Source organism: Amblyraja radiata, chromosome 5 (genome assembly GCF_010909765.2).
Source record: "Amblyraja radiata isolate CabotCenter1 chromosome 5, sAmbRad1.1.pri, whole genome shotgun sequence".
Classification (NCBI taxonomy): domain Eukaryota; kingdom Metazoa; phylum Chordata; class Chondrichthyes; order Rajiformes; family Rajidae; genus Amblyraja; species Amblyraja radiata.
The window spans coordinates 95,713,339-95,737,707 of NC_045960.1; the positions used below are offsets into that span (position 1 = coordinate 95,713,339).

At 45.4% G+C, this 24,369-nt stretch overlaps 1 protein-coding gene and 1 long non-coding RNA gene across 2 annotated transcripts in view; one reads left to right on the plus strand and one right to left on the minus strand.

The window, feature by feature from the left end:
• The window catches only part of LOC116973618 (dystonin-like), a 523,324-nt gene that overhangs the window by 358,319 nt on the left and 140,636 nt on the right, over positions 1-24,369 (minus strand).
• Positions 10,401-24,126, plus strand: LOC116973619. Its single transcript, XR_004412091.1, has 3 exons — positions 10,401-10,412; positions 20,727-20,730; positions 23,927-24,126. It is a non-coding gene; the product is annotated as an uncharacterized LOC116973619 (long non-coding RNA).

Here is a 24,369-nt window from a genome sequence, read left to right on the forward strand (position 1 = left end):
GGCGAGTCCAGAACCAGGGGCCACAGTCTTAGAATAAAGGGGAGGTCATTTAAGACTGAGGTGAGAAAAAAAAATTTCACCCAGAGAGTTGTGAATTTGTGGAATTCCCTGCCACAGAGGACAATGGAGGCCAAGTCAATGGATGGATTTAAGAGAGAGTTAGATAGAGATCTAGGGGCTAGTGGAGTCAAGGGATATGGGGAGAAGGCAGGCACGGGTTATTGATAGGGGACGATCAGCCATGATCACAATGAATGGCGGTGCTGGCTCAAAGGGCCGAATGGCCTCCTCCTGCACCTATTTTCTATGTTCCTATGTTTCTATGTTTACTTCTCCCCAGAAGCTGGTTCTTCCAAATCCAGGTATATTTTTTAAGTTGTGTATGTGTACTAACATGTATATGTCACATGCATGCTGAAAACATCATCACAACATTGACTGTTGCCCAGTTCTGAATATCTGGCACCCTCCCAACTCGAAGTGACAAAAAATTGAAGAATAGAAAAGCTCTTAGAATTTTTCTAGTTTACATAAAGTTAGTAAACAACTTAGAATTAGATTCTTAGAAAGAATGTTTTCTTATTGTGTATGTTAAAAAATATAAATATTTGAATAAATTAAGTCATTCACCCTTCATTCACCCCTCTAGTTTCATTCACCCCAAGATAATTTAACTCGCCCTTGGATGAATCATTCACCAGTTTAAGAAGCACTGGTTTAAACCAATGTCTGCAGTTCCTTCCTACACAACCGGCAGGCAAGATTGGAGTGGAGTCTGCGAGAACACAATACCTTTCCAACTTTATTTCCAAAAACGCCCATAACTCCAAGGTCTTATTTAGTACCATTACCTCTGTCATATGCCCTGCCCCCAGTACCAGCTAAGCTGGGTCCCCTGCTATGTGCGAAGAATTTACTACATTTTTCACCAACAAAGTTGAGAACATCAGAACGAATATTTCCCCTCCCATCCGTGACCTAGTTGTCTCATTGGTCTGTTCTTCTAAATTAGACTGTTTCCAACCCTTTACTCTACCCTCCCTTGTAAAGCTGGTCACCACTATGAAACCTGCAACCTGCCCCCTCAACGTTGTCCCCACTGCCCTTCTGAAGGATGTCATTGCAATAGCCGGTCCCAGCATCCTCGCCATCATCAACAGTCCCTGACCACTGGCACTGTTCCTACCTGCTTCAAGCACACGGTGGTCCAGCCCCTCCTGAAAAAACCTAACCTAGACCCCACCTTGCCTAGTAACTACAGACCTAATTCCAACCTGCCTTTCCTTTCAAAAGTCCTTGAAAAGGTAATTCTAAATCAACTAATGCCTTACCTTCACCTTACCATGCTGGAAAGTTTCCAATCAGGTTTCAGGGCCCACCACAGCACAGTCTGCATTGTTGAAGGTACATAACGACCTGCTTCTCGTCATCGACTCCGGCGACTGTGCAATCCTGCTCCTTCTTGACCTCAGCGCAGCATTTGACACTGTCGACCACACCACCCTAATTGGCCATCTCCGGTATGGGGTTGGCATTGATGGCACTGCCCTGAGCTGGTTCCTTTCCCCTCAAAGGTAGGAGTTTCTCTACCAACATAGGCAACTCTTTCTCTTCCCCAGCTAGCCTTAGCTGTGGGGTTCCACAAGGCTCCATCCTAGGCCCGATTCTCTTCTCTCTGTATATGCTCTCCCTAAGCCAAGTCATTCAAAGGCACGGCATTTCCTTCCACTGCTATGCAGACGATACACAGCTCTATCTCCCCCAACAACCAATTAAATCTACTCAGCCTTATGCACTACCTCAAGGATATAAAGTGTTGGATGGCCCAGAACTTCCTCCAACTAAACGAGAGCAAGTCTGAGGTCATCCTACTTGGCCCCTCGGACTCCATCAAAACGATAGTAGGCAGCCTTGGAAGCCTAACCTCCGTACTCAAACCGCACATCAAAAACCAAACAAGTCAATGCTGTGGTAAAAGCTAGCTTCTTCCAGCTTCGCCCGATAGCTAAAATCAAACCATTCCTCCAATTCGACGACCTTGAAAAGACCATCCACGCATTTATCTCCTCCCACCTTGATTATTGCAACTCCCTTTTCAATGGCATCAGCAAATCATCCCTGTCCCGCCTGCAATTGGTCCAAAACATCACTGCGAGACGTCTGACGTGTACCTGTAAAAGGGACCACATCGCTCAGATTCTGGCCTCTGTCCACTGGCTCCTAGTGCGGTTCAGAATCAATTTCAAGCTCCTCCTATATGTATACAAAGCCCTTAACAGGCTTGCCCCCACCAATATCAAAAATCTGCTAACCCATCATTCGAGCAAAATCTGCTAACCCACCATTCTGCTTCCAGGTCCCTTTGGCCGGCAGACTTGGGGCTACTGACTATCCCGCGGTCCAGGTTTAAGCTCAGGAGCGACCGCGCTTTTGCGGTTGCAGCACCTAGACTGTGGAACAGCATCCCTCTTCTCATCAGAACTGCCATCTCCATCGACTACTTTAAGTCTAGACTTAAAACCTATCTCTACTCACAAGCGTTTCTTGAGGGCGTCTGAGGGATCGCTGTATGTATGTGTTTATGTATGTATTGTTAGATCTATGTACCATTGTATGTAGCACGTTAGTACCTGCACTGATGTAAAACACTTTGGTCAACGAGAGTTGTTTTTAAATGTGCTATAGAAATAAATTGACTTGACTTCCTGAGAAGATTCAACAACCAGAATATGACCATTAATAGATACCTTTATTCCTGGTTCAAACCTATACGACCCGTGGAGCCGTTGGGAATTGGATAAAAATGGCAATCTGAAAATCGGCAAAGGGAACCCTCCCCCAACTGCGCAGGTGCAGCTGAGGACCCGTTGGGTGCTGTAGATTGGTTATTTCCTGTGTTTGCTGGTAGTTGCTCCGCCCAATATGCATTTTATATTAGCAAGAGTTTGCCTACGCCATTCAGTATGAGTAGCTGCTAGGAACTGGTATGTCCTGCAGACTGATTCTGTAAGTACTTCATAAACATGTGTTGCATCCTGATATGTGTTTGACTCGATTCATTACATATAACCATATAATCATATAACAATTACAGCACGGAATCAGGCCATCTCGGCCCTTCTAGTCCGTGCCGAACACGTATTCTCCCCTAGTCCCATCTACCTGCACTCAGACCATAACCCTCCATTCCTTTCCCGTCCATATAACTATCCAATTTATTTTTAAATGATAAAATCGAACCTACCTCCACCACCTTCACTGGAAGCTCATTCCACACAGCTACCACTCTCTGAGTAAAGAAGTTCCCCCACATGTTACCCCTAAACTTCTGTCCCTTTAATCTCAAGTCATGTCCTCTTGTTTGAATCTTCCCTACTCTCAGTGGGAAAAGCTTATCCACGTCAACTCTGTCTATCCCTCTCATCATTTTAAAGACCTCTATCAAGTCCCCCCTTAACCTTCTACTCTCCAAAGAATATACATGGTGTCAGAGTGAATCTTACCTACTCCATTCACGTTTATCGGGTTTTTGTTTTTTTAATTTGTTTATGTGCCAGTTATCTCTATCATGGCAAACTCGTCTCGCCGTCCTAGTCGTCTGATCTTTGATTCTGCCAATGCTGAACGCTGGCATCTTTACGAGCGTGACTCCAATCACTATGTTCGCATCGCTCATCCTGATGTGCGTGCTTCTGTATTACTCAACTTAGCTGGCCGAGAGGCAATGAATCGTGCCGACAATTTCACATTTGAGCCTACAAATGGACAGGTCCTAGTGCCTGAAGAGACGATTGATGACCCTGCCGTCTTACTTGCAAAGTTCAGACACTTGTGTGACCTGCCCTCAAACTACATTATTGAACGTACCACGCTTTATGCTCATATGCAACATATTGATGAACCAATTGAACGTTTTGTCACCGACTTAAAACAGATGGCCGCACGCTGCCAGTTTCGTGATCTGTGCGATTAACTCACCCGTGACAAAATTGTTGGAGGTATGCTTGATAGCACGTTAAGGGATGAACTGTTCCGTAACACTGACCTGACCCTTAATCAAGCCGAGCATGCCTGTCGGATTGCTGAGATAACATCTTCTCACACTAGGTCTGTGACCTCCGGTCAGCGTTCGCAGTATAGTGTCAATCTTACAGACACTTTCTCTCGTAACAGCCGTTCCCAGCCCTCCCCGGCCTGGCAGCAGGGATCGTCTGCTGCTTGATGTCCTAATTGCAACTATTTTCATTCAATGGGTCAACAGTTCTGTATTGCTTATGGTAAAGCCTGTAATTTTTGTAAGAAATTAAACCACTTTGCAAGATGTTGCCGTTCCCGTGCGACTCAGTCCACCATAAGGACAAGCCTGCACCTGTTACAACACAAGCTTGCTGATAACAAATACCAAGAGCCTGACTCGCCATTCCCCGCTCAGCTCTCTGAAAGTACAGATAACAGTTCAGCCATCCACTCTCTCCTCCCTTTATTGTTGGGAAGTCTGTGACTATAGAAACTGACCACCAGCCGCTGGTCACTATTTTGAATAAACCCATTCACGCTGCCCCAGCTCGCCCCCAACGGATAATGGTGTAACTGCACCAGTTTGATTTCAACATTGTCTGTACGAAAGGCAAGGACATGCACATAGCTGACACTCTATGTAGAACCCCACGCAAAACCAACGAAGAACAACCCTCTGAACAGGACCAGTTCTCAGTAATGAAGGTATCGTATGTTCCTACTGATTGTTTGAGCAGCCTGGCAGAACACACGGCTGTTGACGAGACTTTACAATTGCTGTCCGCAGTCATCCGGCGTGGCTGGTCAGATAAACAACACAACACCCCGCTCACAATCCGCCCATACTTCCTGGTTTGCGACAAAATGGTGTTAGTTAATGTAGTTAAGGGCCACAAGGCAGTTGTCCCAGCTGTCCTCTGGGACGAGTACTTCGACGCCATCTACAGGGGTCACCCCGGTGTGCAGGCAACCCTACAACGGGCACAAAGCATGTTTTACTGGCCTGGTATGACCAAGTACATACGTGATAAAACTGAAGTCTGCACCGTCTGCAAAAGCCTGACGCCACATCAGCTGAAGCAGCCCTTACTGCCGCACCCGGTTCCTCCTCTCCCGTGGTCCACGTTAGCCACCGATATATTCGAATGGCATTGAAAACAATATCCGGTACTTATTCGGGCTGGTTCAACATCGATCTACTCCAAACCATTGCATCTGAAGCGGTTATCGAGAAGTTGCAGCACCACTTCTCCGTGCACTGCTCCCCTGCACGTCTTCTGTCCGACAAGAGAAGTCAGTTCACCAGCCAGTCTTTCAAAAACTTTGCAAAACGATGGGACTTCCGACATATTACCAGCAGCCCTGAGTTCCCGCAGTCCAACAGACTCGCCGAACGAGCCGTCCGAAGCGCGAAACAACTAATGGAGCGTTCATACCTTGCAAAATCTACCTAGACCTGCTCAATTTCAGGAACATTGCCAGGGATCCCATACTGGGTTACCCAGCCCAACGACTTATGTCTCGCCAAACCCGTGCTGCCCTGCCTGTACCCCAGCAGCTTTTGCAGCCACGAGTTCGTTCTCCGCCTGCGGTCCAGAAACAACCACAATTCAAACGCGATACACAGAAACATGTTTTTTTGACAAATCCAGTAAGCTGGTGGTTCGCCTCCAAACCAACAAGAGCTATGGCCGTCTGGGTCACATCCACAGCCCTGCTAAAGGACCGCGCTCTTATCTGGTTGAAGCGGATGGAGCCATTTACAGACGCAACCGCCAACATCTCCTTCCAGTGAAGGAACCGCATCCTGCGACTCCGTATCCAGATGTCTCGCGTTTTGTATTCCCTCCCACTACCGGTCCTGCTACCCCACTATCAGAGAACGTTTCCACCGCGGCCACCCGCGGCGTTCGGCACCTGGCTCGCCTATCACACCACCTCCCGCCCTGTCGGGTCCCCGGTCACATCTCCCGTTCCCTCCCCAGTATCTTCTCTGGTGAAAGGAGGTGAAGCGGGTTTGTACTGCACACGTGCCAGACGGGTTAGCAGGCCACCCATTAGATACGGTGATTTTGTGTAACATGGTGCTTAGCCACCATGTTCCTATGTACCGATGCTTTCTTATTGTTTCTACAAGGAAAGATGTAGATTGGTTATTTCCTACTAGCCAATTGTAGTGCTTGTCAGTGGTTACTCCACCCAATATGCGTTTTATATTAGCAAGAGTTTGACTTCGCCATTCAGTATGAGTAGCTGCTCGGAACTGTTTTGTCCTGCAGACTGATTCTGCAAGTACATTTAATAAACATGTGTTGTATCCTGATATGTGTTTAACTCGACTCATTACAGGTGCCCTTTGTGGCGCCAGTCAAGTAAACACAGAAGTATTAGGTGTCCTTGAGACTCTTGAAAGGCGCCCATAAATAAAATTTATTATTATTATTATTATTAGATAAAAAAAGAAAGTAAATTAAAGTTTATTAAGTGAATTACTTTGTCAAATCGAACAAAACTTGTTACTGCACACCCCAGGCAAATGGTGAATAAGGTGGGCCTAAAATTGTTGCACTATCATGTACAGTTTTAACTGTATTTCTGGTACATACAAACAAATATATATATATACATACAAGATGAGAGTTTTAGTTATAGATAGATAAATGCTGGCCAAGATCCTGGAGCACATCATAATCTAAATCACGAGGGTTTTACTCTGCACATGTCAATCCACTGAAGATAGACACAAAATGTTGGAGTAACTCAGCGGGACAGGCCGCATCTCTGGAGAGAATGAATGGGTGACATTTCGAGTTAATCCACCTTATGCCCTCAAGGGAATACTTACCGTCTCTCTCTCAGACCAAGCTGTTGATCACCTTTCATAAACCTTATGGCTTAGCAGCAAGTTTTTAGTTAGATTGCAGTAAACAGTGTTTCTTTGCTCCACTGAAGGAATGTCATACTTGTTATTAGTTGTTGCCGTTGAGGAGGAAAGAAAGGGAACTTGCATTTATAGAGCACCTTATAGAGCAGCTGAAAGCGCCCTATAGCCAAAGGAATCCAACAACTGGAAGGAATGAACGATAAGGTGTTTGATGGAAGAAACAATAGTTGAGAGAGCTGTGAGAAAGACAATGGAGAATTTCCAAAAGGTTTTGTGAGGGTTATGAAATCTATTTGCACAAATAAGAATGAAAATGGAATAGATACATAGATACATAGAAAATAGTTGCAGCAGTAGGCCATTCGGCCCTTCGAGCCTGCACCGCCATTCAATATGGTCATGGCTGATCATCCAACTCAGTATCCCGTACCTGCCTTCTCTCCATACCCCCCGATCCCTTTAGCCACAAGGCTAATGATGAACCAAGCAATGAAATGGCGGCCAAAATCTGTGCCCTGCACAGTAGGTTACTAATGCAGCCGAGAATCTACTGAAACATCCACTCCAAAAGAGGCCATTCATCCCCCTGTTCCAATGCTTGAGCTCATTTCCTTGCAGAAGCTGGCAGGCCCTAGAAGTATTTAGAGTCATATGGGGCATGGAGCCAGGCAGCACAAAACTGTTCGCCCCAACTTGTTCAGGCCAATCAAGGTGTCCCATCTAGGCTAGCTGCAACTGCCCACATTTGGCCCGTATCCCTCTAAACCTTTCCAACATGTTGTTACATCCTCCTTCAACTCTAAATATATAACCCATCTTCCTTCAGCATTGAATCTGATTTCCTGGCCTTTTAAAGACAATTATATCTCACAATAATTCACTACAACAAACATTTCTCCTGAGTTTTTATCCTAGATCCCCAGTTTTTCTATCAGATCTAATAGACGAGGGGAACTCCTAACAATTCTAAAGTCGATGGATTTTACTAGACACCAGCTTGTTTCAGAGATCATGTACATCTGTGCCAGACCCTGTGTGTAGGAAAGAACTGCAGATGCTGGTTTAAATCGAAGGTAGACACAAAATGCTGGAGTAACTGAGCGGGACAGGAAGAAGAGGGGTCTCGACCCAAAAACGTCGCCCAGTCCTTCTCTCCAGAGATGCTGCATGACCCGCTGAGTTACTCCAGCATTTTGGGTCAACCTTAGTGTCAAAACCCGTCCTTTAACCAGCTTGCACTCAAGGTCACTCAACTCAGGGCGGCACAGTGCACGGAGGTTAAGTGACTGCCTTACGGAGCCAGATACCCGGGTTCGATCCTGACTATGGGCTCTGTCTGTACGGAGTTTGTACATTCTCCCTGTTGTAAAATTGTAAATTGTCCCCAGTGTGTAGGATAGTGCCAGTGTACAGAGTGATCACTGGTCGCCAGTTGTGGAGCTCCAACCGGCGCGGCCTTGTTGGCTTTGGAAGCCGCGGCCTCCAGTACGGAAGCGGCCGTTCCAGGTGTCCCATGCCGCTGTGAAGATTCTCCCGACGCCGGAGCACCATCACCCGGCAAGAACGGCCAGGAACATCGGGCCTCCGTAGAGGCAACTGTGGAGGCCTCAATGGGCCCGACTATGGGTGAACTGGGGTTGGGGACTGGACATTGTGCCTCCCCTCATGGTGGGAGCCATTGTGGGGGGATGTTCTTTATGTTTAAATCTCTTATTAATGTTATGTCTGTATTCTTTCTTTATGTGCTGCATTGGCAAGAAGCATTTCACTACACCTAGGTGTATGTGACCAATAAATAACCTTTGAACCTTTGTCAGCTTGGACTCGGTGGGCCGAAGGGCCTGTCTCCATGCTATATCTCTCAAGCTCAGGATCAATAAACCAATGCTCTACCATTTCTAAAAAATACTCTGAAATTTGTGGATTTAAAACAGGAAATAGAATCATTGCTGCCTGTATAAATAGAACATAATTAACCATGGCATCATAGTCTAATTGGTCAAAACTGAATAAACCATATTACATTTAAACTGAAAGAGTAAACATTTAATCTTGGGCAGTCCCTTGGAATCATGGATGACTCACTGCCACTCCAGTTTTGTGGTCCTTAGGGGGGGGCCAGTGTGGGAACCGTGGACTTTTGCTATGATTGGGGCAGAAGGTGCATGGCAGGATGGGTGGGGGGGCGGATAGGAAAGGTTTCTTCTGTGCGCTGCCAATGTATTGAGGTTGGAATATTCCCCTGAATGCTCCTTCTCCACTACTACCATGGGCTCGGGATTCCCAGGAATCCGTTAGATAGCGTACTTATCCAAGCTATCTTTAGCACATCCTGGAATTGTTTCCTCCATCTGCCTGGTAATCATTTCCTGTGACTGAGTTTAGAGCAGAGTATTCCTCTTGGGAGACTGATATTGGGCACGTGAATGACTGGGCCTGCCCAACGAGGCTGACCAAGTGTAACTGGGGCCACAGTGCTGCAGATGTTGGGCTGGGAGAGGACGCATTGAAGTAGATTGGCATCCTGAAACCAGCTAACGGCAGAGGTAACAATAAATACTGTGCATGATCCTTGACAAGTGGAGGTGGGTTAATCAATGGGGACACAAGTGATTGCAGATGCTGTAATGACAGAGTTACATCATGGTTGACAAGCAATTCAACCAAGGATGTGGTGAAGTATCTTAAAAGGGACAGAAGACTTTGGATCGACACAAAATACTGAAGCAACTCATCTGGTAAGGCAACATCTCCGGTGATGCCACATATTAATTTTTTCCAGAGATGCTTCCTGACCCGCTGAATTTCTTCAGCATTTTGTACCTATCTTCGGTATAAACCAGCATCTGCATTTCTTTGTATTACACAATGATTTGGACCTCTGCTTTCCCAAGCTCATCATTCTCATCTCAGTTTTCGCTTGGCCAGCTTACAACCCGGCTACATGAACATTGATTTCTCTGATTCCTCCCCCACGGTCGTTCTACTAGTTCAACTTTGTATCCTTGTATCCCTGTCGTTAGCACATCTTCCACAGCCAACAATGGGCCATTATGGACTCCACCATTTCTGAGGTCATCTGTTGCTAGCCCTGTTTTGTTCTGGCCTTCTCTATCTTTCAGTCTGAAGAAAGGTTCCGACCCAAAACATCACCTATTCCTTTTCTTCAGAGATGTTGCCTGACCCGCTGAGTTGCTCCAGCATTTCTTTTTGTCTCATGTTAACTCCGAGATTATTTACCCTGATTCATCACCATCTCCGTTGCATCCAGCCGCTACCAGGATGGTCTATAGTGAACCTCATGGGCCTCAGTCCTTGCTTGGCCAGTGCTTCCATTGAAGACATCACTGTGACATACACATCATAAGAAAGCCCAGAGCTGACTGCTTCTCATAAGTCGGAAGCCTCAAGAAAGAGACAGAATCAGTTACCACACCATGTCCCCAAATCCAACTGTGTTATTTGAGTAGCTGAGAATTCGCTTATTAAAGAATTGCCATAGAAACACATCGTGTTTTGCCAAGTATAAATGAATCACAGCAACCGCACAAGGTTTACAAAGTAGTCCCCACAGTAAAATAAGGTGTGGTCTATGATAAATCATTTAGCTCCAGAAGAGAGAGGCTTCACAGATTTGCCAATGTCTGAAGAACAACCGCAGTATTTTGTTTCTCCTCTCTGCTTTGGCCTGTTTTGGTACATTGCAAGTTTTCATTTCATTTCATTCACTGAATATTCAACCAATATTGGGGGGGAAGGTCTATTCTAAACATACATAGCCATTGCCAGAAATATAGGCCACAAGTTGGTGAGATTTTGCAGCACAAGATAAACTCTTGCCTAGCAGTGGCCAGGGTTTCAGCATCTTATGGAGAACACAAGGAATAAAAACTTTTTGCCGAGATCATTGTCGCAAAACATTTGAATCACCGACCCCCATATTGGTCAGTTTGTGTTTGCGATAATGTCAACACTGTTTAACCGGTCACATGTTCACCTTTGCACTTTGCCCTTTCATGGCAACTGCTTCCTCAACTTGCATTATAAATACCGGCTCCTGCAGCTAATGAGGGAGCGCTGACTTCACTTGATCTACAGCCTTCCCGTCTGTTACAGCTGCCCATGTGAGTAACAAGGCAGAAATATGGCATATCAATCAACTCCTGCTTTGGAAGCTCCTGCCCTCTTCCATTAGAGAACCATTAGGATACCACAAACTCTGTTTGTATTCAGTATATCCACAGTCCTTCCTTACTGCAGTGGTGGAGGCCATTGCACCCATCAAGTCTATTCTGGCTCTCCGAGCAATCGTAAAAGTTTGTAGGTTAATTGGCTTGGTAAACGTAAAACAAAGTGTGTGTAGGACAGGGTTAATATGCGGTGATCGTTGGTCGGCGCGGACTCGGTGGGCCAAAGGGCCTGTTTCCGCGCTGTATCTCTAATCTAAACTAAAAATCTCAGGCTTCTGTAGCAGCTGCAGGGTCTGATGTACCACCTGAAATAAGTAAACATTGAGAATAGATGCATGCAAACCCTTCACTCCCAACCCCACCCCATCCATTGACTCCGTCTACAGCTCACACTGCCTCAGGAAAATCACAGACCACACACACCCAGTCATTCTCCCTGCACCCCTCTCCCATCGGGCAGAGGTGCTGCCTGACCCGCTGAGTTACTCCAGCACTTAGTGTCTTTCTGTGGTCGTAACCTACATCAGTAGCAACTTGTTATTACATTTTGTAAATAATAATTTCATCCAATGAAATGTCCATGAAGCACAAAACTACACCTGATTTGACTAGACTTTCTGCACTCGGTCCACATAGTCTGAAGCAGACACATTACACATGATTAGTCATTGCGTGACCCAAGATTAGATCAGGGTGTGAGGACTGTCAATGATCTCATCTGAAGGGAGCATAGAATTATGAAGGAACAAAGTCGAGGCAAAACCTTCATCCCACTTGCTGCTTGACTGCACCGCATATAATCACAGAGCAAACACCAAACTCATGTGTCTTGCCCAGCGTTTCCAGAGTCTCAAATATGGATGTACAACTCCAAAACAACACAGAAACCCACCCCTTTCATATACATTTGCTAAGTTAGATCTATTCCAATATTGACCCTGTAAGAGATTTAACTAAGATTTTTATTGCTTCTTACAGAGTGCTGAGGTATTCTAAAGTCATCCGAGTGTTAAATTATAGGGCACTGTCCTATGCTCACATATTACAGGAAGAGAGAAGGGCACTTGGAGATCAGGAGTCACACGAACATGTGGTTTTATAACCCGATGGTCTGCTTCGAAACTCCACTCTGCTGAGATATAAACAGATGGACAACCATGTTCCTCAAGCTGAGTTATTCTAAAGTGACTGCGAGGTCAGGATTGACCTCCCATTGTGCCTCCAACAGAAGATAATAACAGGCGGCTATGAAGCAAATAGTCACTTTTTTGATTTTTCCCATTTTTATTCCTTAGTAACAATCAACTTTATATTTGCTTATATGATTTAAACCTTTCAAATGCAATCTGGACCCACTTCTCAAAGGTTCCATGTGCCACCACTAGAGGGAAGCCCTCTCTGGTGATGTCAACACTTTGACTGCCAATGCTTAGTTTAGAATTCTGAGACACAGCATGGAAACTGGCTCTTTGGCCCACCAAGCCCACACAACAATCGATCACCCGTTTCAATGTCATCCCATGCCCTACACACTCGGGGCAATTTATAGATGCCAATTAACCTATAAACCTGCACGTCTTTGGAATGTGGGAGAAAACCGGAGAACCCGGAGGAAACCCACGTGATCACAGGAAGAACAGGCAAACTCTACACAGACAGCACCCGTGGTCATAATCAAACCCGGGTCTCTGGCGCTGTATGCCAGTGACTCTACCACTGCGCTACTGTGCTTTAAATATGGTAAGGGGGACGAGGTGAAATTGGATATTTGGAGCTTAATTTCCATATCCAATTACACCGTGGTAACTAAAACTAAGATTCTTTGCACATTGGTTTTCTAATAGTGAAATTGGGGAAGGAAACACTGGGAGTAAACTGTGCAGTTAGCTTCTCGACATGTAGTTGGATTTAGTTTGAACATGAGCACAAATGAACACAAGAAACAGAATGGGTAGTAGAGGCCATTCTGCCCAACATGTGTGGTTTGCCAATCAATAAGTTAATGGCTAACCTTTCCCGCACTAACCCAATGACACTTGACCCCCTCAACATCTGAACATCTATCACTATCTGCCTGAATAAAACCAGCAACTGAGCCTTCATAGCCTTCTCTGGTAGAGAAGTTCAGCGGATCCTGAATGGTCATCCACTGATTTTGAGTACTCCCAGTTCTCGCCAACTCACTCAAAACAAGGGGCCAAACGCAGGCAAATGAACTGGTTCAGATAGACATCCTGGTTGGCATGGCGGAATTGGGCCGAAGGATCTGTTTCCATGCTCTATAACTCGATGACTCTAAGACCTCACTGACCACCAAGCACCCACTGACAATCCAATCCTAGTTTGTTCTCCCAAAATTCCCCTCATCTCCACAAACACACCGCACAGATTATATCTCTCACATTTACACTAGAGGCAATGTACTTGGCCATTTAACCTCCTAATTCACATGCCCTTGGGATGTGGGAGGAAATCCACACAGTCACAGTGAGAAGGTGATATCCATATAAATAAGTAGGAAGGAACTGCAGATGCTGGCTAGACACCAAAGAGAGACACAAAATGCTGGAGTAACTCAGCGGGACAGGCAGCATCTCTGGAGAGAAGGAATGGGTGACATCTCAGGTTGAGACATTTCTTCCGTCTGAAGAAGGTCTTGATCTGGACTTTGTGTCTTCCCCCACAGTGGGAATCACTGTGGGGGGGATGTTTTTATGCTTTGGTGTTGAATTTCTTCATGAATACTGTGTTGTATTTTTATTAGTGTGCTGCAAGGACATCAGAATTTCCCCTGAATAAGGGGATTAATAAAGTCTATCAATCAATCAATCTGAAACGTCATTGATTCCTTCTCTCCAGAGATGCTGCCTGCCCTGCTGAGTTACTCTTGCATTTTGTGTCTATCTTCCATGTATATAAGGTCAGGAGTGAATAAAGATCTCTGGAGCTGTGAGGCAGCAGCTCCAACCACTGCACCACTGCACCGCCCAGGAGGAACTGATGTTCAGAAATTCATGAGTGACTTTTCTGCTTAAGACTAAAGTTCTCAAGGTCACGTCTCCAGTCGAAGTGGTTCAGGAAATCACAGCAGAAGTCAAGCTAGCTCAGGGCACGAGAACTAGCAGACAACAATTTGCTGTTCCCAGCACAGCATGTACTTAGCGTCCAATAACTTGTTTATATTCAAGGATATTTAATGAATAAAGCATTTCCTTCATCTTGTAAGCAGGCGGGTCACAGGAATTACATGTGAAGTCGGACCTTAAAGAAAAGCTACCTTGAAAAGACTATACAGTACATTACTTATGAGGCTACAAAATAACATTGGAGGTTTTCATCAATTTCAGCTGTCAGATTAACATTTTAATTTTGACTCTATTCCCCAGAGTTTGGCAGCAATCAGGATTATGCAGTCAATTCCTTCCGCACGCAACTCACCAAGTGGATCACAGCTTTGCACTGACTAAGCTCCTCATTCAGAAATTATTACTAATACTCTATTGAGCTCAAACATCTCGTTGCAGATCAAAAGGGCTTGCAACCCTACAGCACCGACCGCTCAGTCTCAGGGCTATTCGGACGACAAGTTCTTTTTTTTGTGAAAAAGGTCTGAAGGAGGTTCTTGACCCAAAATGTCACCCATTCCTTTTCTCCAGAAATGCTGTCTATTCCGCTGTGTTACTTCAGCTTTTTGTGTCTATTTCGGTTTAAACCAGCATCTGCAGTTACTTCCCACACACAAGTATTTTTTTGTCATGCAGAGACTAATGTAGCCATTAATGTGACAGCCACAGTGAGCTTCCATTCACTGTAATGTGATGGCAACGAGATAATCTGTTTTCAAATTATTTTAAATCGAGTGACAAATGCCAGCCAGGTCATGAGGGAATCAGCCCAGCCTTTCCGCAAATTTAGACTTAGTAATTTATTATTGCCATTTACTGAGGTACAGTGAAAAGATTTTTGTTGCGTGCTATCCAGTCAGCAAAAAGACTATACTTGATTACAATCAAACTACGCATGATTACAATCAAATTTAGAGTCATCAAGAGATTCAGCACGGAAATAGGTCCCCGTTGATCCACTGAATCTGTGCTGGCTCCTAAAGTCCCATTAACATTAATCCTATTCCAGCTCAATTTATTTTCCTCACGTTCAAATCAATTGCCCCAGATCTCACCACTCACTTACACAAGGGCCGATTTACAGCAGATGACTAACATACACGTCCTTGAGATGCGGGGGGAAACCCACGTGCGGTCACAAGGAGAACGTGCAGACTTCACACAGGCAGCAGCAGAGGTCAGGATTGAGCCTGGGTTGCTGGAGCTGTGAGGCAGCAGCTCTCTGCCTCTCTGTCAACGGGGTGCCTGGATTTCTCCCTGTCCACAAGATGGCAGTAGGTGGCAACAGTAAAACACAAGAGCTCCAATGTTGCAGCCCTCCCGCAGGACTGCACTGAAGACCAGCTCAGGTGATGATGCTTGTGCATCACAAGTCAGGCTTTGCCAATGGCTTAATTACCAGTGACCAATTCACAGCACCAATTCAACCGGTTGGCGTGCCAACCATCTGGACACAGCGGAAGAGCAGCTGCTCCACAAGGTCTCCACCAGAGAATCATCGGTGCCAACAACACGTACAAAATTGGTGGAGCAAGTTTGCACATTTGTTTAGTTAAGTTTTGTTTCGAGATACAACGTGGAAACAGGCCTTTCGGCCCACTCAGTCTGCGCCGACCAGCGATTCCCCCGCACACCAGCACTATCCTACACACTAGGGACAATTTACCATTATACCAAGCCAATTAACCTACAAACCTGTACGTCTTTGGAGTGTGGGACGAAACTGGAGCACCCAGAGAAAACCCAGGCAGGTCACGGGGAGAACGTATAAATTCTGTACAGAAAGCATCTGTGGTCAGGATCGAACCTGGGTCTCTGCCGCTGTAAAGGGCCTGTCCCGCTTACGCTTTTTTTGCCGGCAACTTGCCAGCGCCCGTCATAGTTGCAGCAGGTCGCTGCAAAATTAAACATTTTGAACATTTTCGGCAACCTGCTGCGACTATGACGGGTGCCGGCAGTCGCCGAAAAAAATCGCGTAAGTGGTACAGGCCCTTAAGGCCGCAACTCTACTGCATCGGGAACGTGCCGTCCATATAATAGTTCCTAAGTTCATTAGTTCTAGGAGCAGAATAAGCCCATTTGGCCCATCAAGTCTACTCCACCATTCACTCATTAAATTTCTTTATTTATATAGCACATTTTTAGTCAACTTGCATTGACCCCAAAGTGCTTCACATAATTACATCCACACACACTTATAACTTATCTATCTTTCCCTCTCAACCCTATTCTCCTGCCTTCTCCCCATAACCCCTGACACCCGTACTAATCAAGAATCTGTCAATCTCCACCTGAAAAATATCCATTGACTTGGCCTCCACAGCCGTCTGTGGCAATGAATTACACAGATTCACTGCCCTCGTACTAAATAAATTATTTCTTATCTCCTTTTTAAAGGTACGTCCTTTTATTCTAAGGCTGTGGCCTCAGGATCTGGACTCTCCCACTAGTGGAAACATCCTCTCCACATTCACTCTATCCAGGCATTGAAATCTGGTAGAATGGAGCTGAAACACTTCTTTGCTGATCACAATTGATCGCAGCCTGTGCAAGACAGCTGGTGGCCTGACTTGTGGGAATGGAAAATCAATACCTGCCCTTGCGGTGCTATTGCAGGGAACAGGTCACGCAGACAATGGCCCAGCAACAGAAAGAGTAGGTGCATTAATGGAGCGTTATTGATCAGCCAGAGCACGTGCCTCTTGAAGAGATGTCTCTCCGGATATTGTGCTGCTTTCAGCAGCCAGGACTGAGTGGAATAGCTTGGTGTGGCGAGAGAATGTCAGGTTGCTGTTGGTGCAAGTCTGATAACCTCCGAGGGATATTTGGCTTCTCCCTCGAGGCCAGAAGCAGACCTGGAGCCGATCCATGAGAATTCTTGCTTTGTAGACTCACCTACTGATTGTGCAATGAGATACTGTGTTGCACCGCTCAGACATGATTACAGTGCGGTCTCTGTAGCTGTTGGGATATGATTAACCATTTGACAACTCAAATCCTTTTCATAGCAAAAGGATTTGCGTATAAGCGCAGGGAGGTTCTACTGCAGTTGTACAGGGTCTTGGTGAGACCACACCTGGAGTATTGCGTACAGTTTTGGTCTCCTAATCTGAGGAAAGACATTCTTGCCATAGAGGGAGTACAGAGAAGGTTCACCAGACTAATTCCTGGGATGGCAGGACTTTCATATGAAGAAAGACTGGATGGACTCGGCTTGCACACGCTAGAATTTAGAAGATTGAGGGAGGATCTTATAGAAACTTACAAAATTACAGGCCAGATGCAGGAAGATTATTCCCGATGTTGGGGAATTCCAGAACAATGGGTTACAGTTTAAGGATAAGAGGGAAGTCTTTTAGGAACGAGATGAGAAAATCATTTTTCACACAGAGAGTGGTGAATCTGTGGAATTCTCTGCCACAGAATGTAGTTGAGGCCAGTTCATTGGCTAGATTTAAGAGGGAGTTAGATGTGGCCCTTGTGGCTAAAGGGATCAGGGGGTATGGAGAGATGGCAGGTATGGGATATTGATTTGGATGATCAGCCATGATCATATTGAATGGCGGTACAGGCTCGAAGGGCCGAATGGCCTACTCCTGCACTTATTTTTTATGTTTCTATGTGTGCAAAGGATAAGACACAAAATGCTGGAGTAACTCAGCGGGTCAGGCAGCATCTCTGCAAATCATTCCATGCTTTACCCCTTCCCATTCTCTGTAATCTTCCTTCTGCATTCCAACATGTCCATACTTTACTGTTTCTATTGGCAAAGCATCTCCAAGTTTGATTGTTCTACAATAGATCCCTGCCAAGGCCTAAAGCTCTGGAATCCCCCACCATGAACTCCACAAACAGCAGTCAGTCTTCTGATAATGCAATCGTTAAAACTCAGCGCAATGTCAAGGCTTTTGGTGGTCTGCCCTGTAACCTTGCGATATGGCTCAGTGCCAAATTGTGGATTGGCAACCCTCTTTAGAAGCGAATATTCAGTGATGTTAAAGGTGCTAAATAAATGCAAGTTGATGCTTTGTGAAGCCTTTCACGGCATCAGGACGAGTTACAGCACTTCACACAGTTATTTCAATATAAAACAAGAGTACAAAAAACTGCTGCACTGAAAATACTCTGTAAATCAGGCTACAGCCATGGAGAGAAAAATTGACTTTGATCAACAGACTTTTGATCAAAGGCCTGCACACATGTAGCATTAATTCATTATCTCTCCTTAAAAATGCAGTCTGTCCTATTGTTTCCAACTTGTCTGTTATTTTATCATTTTCTTCTGCATTCCTCCTTACCTTTCCATCCAGCTTCGACCCCACAGTGATTTAGTATTTCTGACTTTAGGATTCAACCTGAACAAATCTGCCACACCAACATAAATCTGTTCACACCATCTTTTACCTCAGTGTGGCCCATTGCACTTCATGGCTGTAGGAATATTCTCATCATCTCAAAGGTCAGTTTATTGCCACCTTGACTGGCAGGGTGGCTGGACTGGCAGATGTTTTTGACTCTTGGGTGATGTTCAGCTTACAAATACCAAGAGACACTTTCATGTTACAATTAGTGCATGTTAGTTACACAGTGGTATGACAGCCTTTCCAGTGAACCTAGTGGGGTTAAAGAGTGGACACAACACAAGCTGTCCAGACTACATCTCAATCCCCATTTCACATCCAGAATAATGAGACAGCCAGATGCTGAACCATCAGGATTTCAGAACAATCAGATCCTGGATTATTGAAGTTTTTCCATAATTAAGTACTTTTGAGGTATACGCACTATAATGCAAGAACAAGGCAGTCAATTGGATTGAACTGCTCAATTATGTTCGATGAGCAACACCTTTTGAACAATTAATTGATAGATACAGCATTGAAACAGGCCCTTTGGACCATTGAGTCTGCACCGACCATCGATCATTCATTCACACTAGTTCTATGTTATCCCACTCACATCCACTGTCTACACACTGAGGGGCAATCTACAAAGGCCAATTAATCTACAAATCTGCACTTTTTGGGAACGTGGGCGGAAACCAGAGCACCTAAAGAAAACCACCAGGGAGAACATGCAAATTCCACACAGGCAGCACCCAAGGTCAGGATCAAAGTGGGGCCTCTGGAGCTGAGCGGCAGCAGCTCGACCAGCTGCACCACTGTGTCGCTTTTGCATGGGATTCTCAGAGCACCCCTCTCTTACACAAAACAATTGCTTTGGAAACTTGGCAGGGGCCTTGGTTTAATGTCTTACAGTATGTGAAAGACAACTGTGGCAACAGTGCGGCTCATGGTCAGTACCTCATGGGAGTCCCAACCCCATTCATCCAACCCCATGCCCCCAACCCCACCTGCTCCATCACGGCAATAGATCCATTTCTTGAGAGATACCCTCACATATCAGCTCTCGTAATAATGTTATTTTCCCAAATTGGCACAAAGTGTGTCGGAAAATACTGGAAATACTCAGCAGATCAAGCCATATATCTGTGGGAAGAGAAACAAAATTAAAGTTTCAGGTCAAAGTCTGTTTCTCTTCCCACAGGTGCTGCCTGACCTGTTCAGTATTTCCAACATGTTCTGGTTTTATTTTTGATTTCCAGAATAATCAGTATTTTCTATTCTGATTTTCACTCAGAGTGTCTGCCTAAGGTCAATGCTCCAATCGGCAGAGTTGGTCCTGAACTCACTGCTCTCCTATTTTGACAGCGATTTTGTAATATCTGGAAAGAGTTCATCTGGGGAATGACAGGATATATAAAGAATGTGTTTAACAGAATCAACTAAATTGCTTTGAATTGCTTTCGGCCCCTCGAGTCAGCACAGCACAGCCATTCATTGTGATCATGGCTGATCGTCCCCAATCAATAACCATATAATAACCATATAACAATTACAGCACGGAAACAGGCCATCTCGACCCTTCTAGTCCGTGCCGAACACATAATCTCCCCTAGTCCCATATACCTGCGCTCAGACCATAACCCTCCATTCCTTTCCCATCCATATAACTATCCAAACCCCGTGCCTGCCTTCTCTTGATTCCACCAGCCCCCTAGAGCTCTATCTAACTCTCTCTTAAATCCATCCAGTGATTTGGCCTCCACTGCCCTCTGTGGCAGGGAATTCCATAAATGGAAAATGGGAAATATTTTGAACCATGGAAAATATTAATTGATCACTTAAAATGAGAAGCAAGAAGCGAGCTGCTGGAGGAACTCAACAGGTCAGGCAGCATTTGTGGAAGCAGAGGGAGAGTCGACTAATGCAGGCTCTGGACTTGAAACGCTGACCAACCCTTTGCCTCAGCAGGGGCTGCCTGACCCACTGAGTTCCTCCAGCACTTTGCTTTCAGCTCCGGATCCCAGCATCTGCAGTCCCTGCTTAAATTGAAAATCACTGCGGTGAACAAAGAGCAAGGTACCACCAGAGGGCAGAGTGGAGCACAGTTTGGAAATAAAAGCTGAACTTCAGAAATAATCTGAAAGAAACGGGGACCCAGCTTGAGAAGGGTGGCCAGTTTTCACCTGAAACGTAGCTACATTTCTCTGGATTGTCTTTCCCATCTGGATACGGAGACTGCTGCAAATCTTCAATTTTTCATTGAAAGTCAGCATTAATGAAGGGTTTCGGCCCGAAACGTTGCCTATCTCCTTCGTTCCATAGATGCTGCTGCACCCGCTGAGTTTCTCCAGCATTTTTGTGTACCATTAATTCACTCGCCAACTTTGCCCACAACACTCCACAGACTGGAGCTTTCATTGTATAAGACATAGGAGCAGAAATAGGCCATTCAGCCCATCATGTCTACTCCACCATTCAATCATGGCTGATCTATCTTTCCCTCTCATTCTCCTGCTTTCTCCACATAAGCCTTGACACTCTCACTAATCAAGAACCTATCAATCTCCGCCTGAAAAATACCCAATGTCTTGGCCTCCACAGCCGTCTGTGCCAATGAATTATACGGATTCACTACCCTCTGACCAAAGAAATTACTCCCCCCCCCCCCCCCCCCCCCCCCCTCCCCACCACCACTCCCCTGCAAATTGTCTTACACCCACCCCTCCTGCCCATCACTGACATATATCATATATGGCATCTTTATAAAAGGATCTTGTCTGAAGGTGTTTCACTGGACCATTGTCAAACAACAAATATTGCCATGGCAACAAGACTGGGCAAGATACATAGGTTGTGTGAGCAAACGTTTTGGTGAAAGAGGCTGGACAGCCCCGGAGCAAGACGAAGGAGAGGTCGAAAGGCAGGGACAAAAATTGAATCACTCAGCAGGTCAGGCAGCTTCCGTGGAGAGAGAAACTGAAAGAGAAACTGAGCTGATATTCGATCCATGATCTCTTCTCAATACAGAATCAAGTTCTGATGATCCAAACCTTTAACTCTGTGCTCAGTGGGTCAGGCAGCATCTCTGGAGAACATGGATAGGTGATGTTTCAGGTCGAGACATTTCTTCAGACTGATGCAAAGACTTCAACACTGTTCCTTGTTCTACTGATGCGTCCTGCCCTGCTGCCTGTCTCCAGCATTTTTTGCTTTTATTTTATTTCCAATTTCCAGTAACTGTGACTTTTCTTTTGCTTCAGATAGGCAGAGAAGTTGCTGGGGGAATTTCAGAAAGATTTAAAAAAACCCTGAAGAGTCATCGACCCGCATTTCTATGCAGCAGATGGTATGCCTTATTGCAATGGCAAGAAGATAAACACAGATAAACAGGAGATTAAACAACATCACTTTTAATTGATATAAAACACATCTGTTTCTCCAGAACAGCATCCATCATTGAAACTGGAAAGATGACCGATCGCATGTGAATGGACAACAACAAGCGCATGAAGAAGTAAGATGAGAAGGAGCAAGAACCTTTGGCATAATGTTAATGCAGAACAGGAAAAGCTAAACCAACTGGATCTTTCACTTGAGAAACTAAAAGGATGAAGGGATGTCTTAATTGAGGTTGTTTTGAAAATCGAGTGCTGGTGAGATAAAAGTAGGGGAAATATTTCCACGTGGTTGGGGATGAGTTCAAACCCAAAAGGTAATTCAAGGGAATGTCCTTATACCCAGAGAACAATAAGAATGTGGTGTGTAAGAAGGAACTGCAGATGCTGGTTTAAACTGAAGCTGGAGTAAGTCAGTGGGACAGGCAGCATCTCTGGAGAGAAGGAATGGGTGACGTTTCGGGTCGAGACAAGAATGTGGTATTTGCTGCTGCAAGAAGTAATGGCAAGTGATCATGCCATTGATTCACAGTTTTATTTGCTTGCAACACTTCAGTCAACAAAATAATCCAGGTGTCAAGACACCACCTTAACCGCACCTTCCCCTGGTTTAAGAAGTTGCTTCATAGTGAAGGAAAGACACACAGTGAAGGTCTGACTCGTGAAATTCCTGCTGTGTGAGCAAGATTACACAGGAGTTTAAAACCCTGTGTTAATAAATCCAGTGGTTTAGAATCTCCAACAACAGTGACTGGTCAGGCCATTCCCCGCCCCAGGGCCCTCTCCTCCCTCATCCACACCCCCATCCTCTTCACAACCCATCTGATCCCTTCTCCACGGTCTGGAATGATATCACTCTGCACTTTGAAATTGTAGTTGATTGAAATAATATAAAATATGAGAAAATATAGCAGGGGTACATATTTGTTGCACTACTTCAAGTCCTGGACTGCACGGGACCACATTATATTCTGAACATTATCTGGTTGTGTTAAATAGACAATAGACAATAGGTGCAGGAGTAGGCCATTTGGCCCTTCGAGCCAGCACCGCCATTCAATGTGATCATGGCTGATCATCCCCAATCAGTACCCCGTTCCTGCATTCTCCCCATATCCCCTGACTCCGCTATTTTTAAGAGCCCTATCTAGCTCTTTCTTGAAAGCATCCAGAGAACCAGCCCCCACCGCCCTCTGAGGCAGAGAATTCCACAGACTCACCACTCTCTGTGAGAAAAAGTGTTTCCTCGTCTCCGTTCTAAATGGCTTGCTCCTTATTCTTAAAGTAGCCCAAGATGACAGGAATCTAGAATATGAATCAAGAGTACATACATACTACATGTGGGCGGCACAGTGGAGCAGCAGGTGGAGCTGCTGCCTCACAACATCACAGGTCCTGGTTCAATCCTGACCTCGGGTGCTGAATGCGTGGAGTTTGCACGTTCTCCCTGTAACCATGTGGATTTCCTCCGAGTGCTCCGCTTCCTCCCACATCTCAAAGACCTCTGTAAATTAACCCTAGTGTGTAGGGAGCGGATGGGAAGTGGGATAACATAGAGCTAGTGTTGGAATGAGTGATCGATGGTCAGCGTGGACTCAGTGGGCCCTGGGGGCCTGTTCCATGCTGCATCTCTAAATTGAACTAAACTAAACTTAGAAAAGAGCATATTGAATGAAAGGATCTTCTGGCATGACCTCCGACATTCTCCAACTGGAAACTGTACCAACAAGTGGGACCTCATTCCAATGCCTGTGTATTTTGCTTCCCTGCATAGCTCTAAATGTAATTGTTCATCTGTTCAACACTGCAGCACGTCACCAAAAAACACATCCGCAAATCAACTGAGCTTAACTTTTCACATTCCACCAGATGAGATTCAAATGCTTTATGCAAGCACCACCCCTTTTAACTAAGGTGCTGGAAACTTTGGTAGATTTTATGGATCATGACATTGTAAAGCGAGCGTAAGAGAGGCCTGGGAGACGTTGGAGCAAGAGGAGGAGTTTCCGGGCGGTGAGTGTTTAAATCGGGCGCGGGGCTTTACTCCACAGAGGTCCGGGAGACGTTGGAGCAAGAGGAGGAGTTTCCGGGCGGTGAGTGTTTAAATCGGGCGCGGGGCTTTACTCCACAGAGGTCCGGGAGACGTTGGAGCAAGAGGAGGAGTTTCCTGGCAGGACAAATCAAAATAGGACGTACATGGTAAATGGTAGCGAATTGAAGAATACAGTTGACCAGAGGGATCTGGGAATAACCGTGCACAGTTCCCTGAAGGTGGAATCTCATGTAGATAGGGTGGTAAAGAAAGCTTTTGGTATGCTAGCCTTTATAAATCAGAGCATTGAGTATAGAAGGTACACAAAAATGCTGGAGAAACTCAGCGGGTGCAGCAGCATCTATGGAGGGAAGGAAATA